The sequence below is a fragment of the Olea europaea genome, chromosome 15 (assembly GCF_002742605.1).
Source record: "Olea europaea var. sylvestris chromosome 15, O_europaea_v1, whole genome shotgun sequence".
Classification (NCBI taxonomy): domain Eukaryota; kingdom Viridiplantae; phylum Streptophyta; class Magnoliopsida; order Lamiales; family Oleaceae; genus Olea; species Olea europaea.
The window spans coordinates 26,795,118-26,796,014 of NC_036251.1; positions in this window are offsets into that span (position 1 = coordinate 26,795,118).

Consider the following 897-nt stretch of genomic DNA (forward strand, 5'->3'; position numbering starts at 1 on the left):
GTTTTCTTTGCTGGAGAAGCCACTAATAAACAGTATCCAGCAACGATGCACGGTGCTTTTCTTAGTGGGATGAGAGAGGCTGCCCATATAAATAGGGTTGTTAAGAGGAGATCAATGCCTTCCCCTGAAAAATTGAATAATATTAATCAAGAAAGTAGTGATTTGGATATCCTATTTGAGACCCCTGACCTTGCATTTGGCAAATTTTCTGTTCTGTATGATCCACGATCAGCGGATTTAGAATCCAATGCTTTGTTACGAGTTGCATTCCAGGGCGAAAAGTTGAACTCTGATTTTCTATATCTATATGGCTTGGTACAGAGGAAGCAGGTTATTGAGCTGAATAAGGTGGAAGAAGATCTAAGCAGGATAAAGATGTTAAATTGTGACTTCCAGGTGAGGTTGGTTGGGAGGAAAGATCTATGTAATTCTGCAGAGTCTATCATCACCTGCATCAAATCAGGTAGACTATCTTCGACTTAGAATTTGTCAATGATGATGGAAGAAAACTGGACGTTGGCTACTAATTGGGACCATCTTTCAAAGCCTGCAAAATATGCAGTATATCGATTCAAATAAATCACGGCTCATTCTTCAGGAGAAAGTGCTCTCTTGTGGGCGGAAGCTGCTCTTCACGTTGTGTAGTTAACTGGTAGCAGCTTAAATTGATTAAAAGCAGGGTACTGGTATTGACACGACCCGTCCCGAATCACCCAAATGGACCTAGGTATCATCATTTTTTACTTTCAAGAGGGTCGGCCAAGATATCAGCCATTCTTGGTGTATTATAGGGAACCTCATTGATGTAACTTCGTTCTTGTTCAATCAGTTGCCATCAAGATTTAACCTCTTTTTTTTCCTATAAAAAAAAAAAAAAAAAAAAAAAAAAAAATTTAA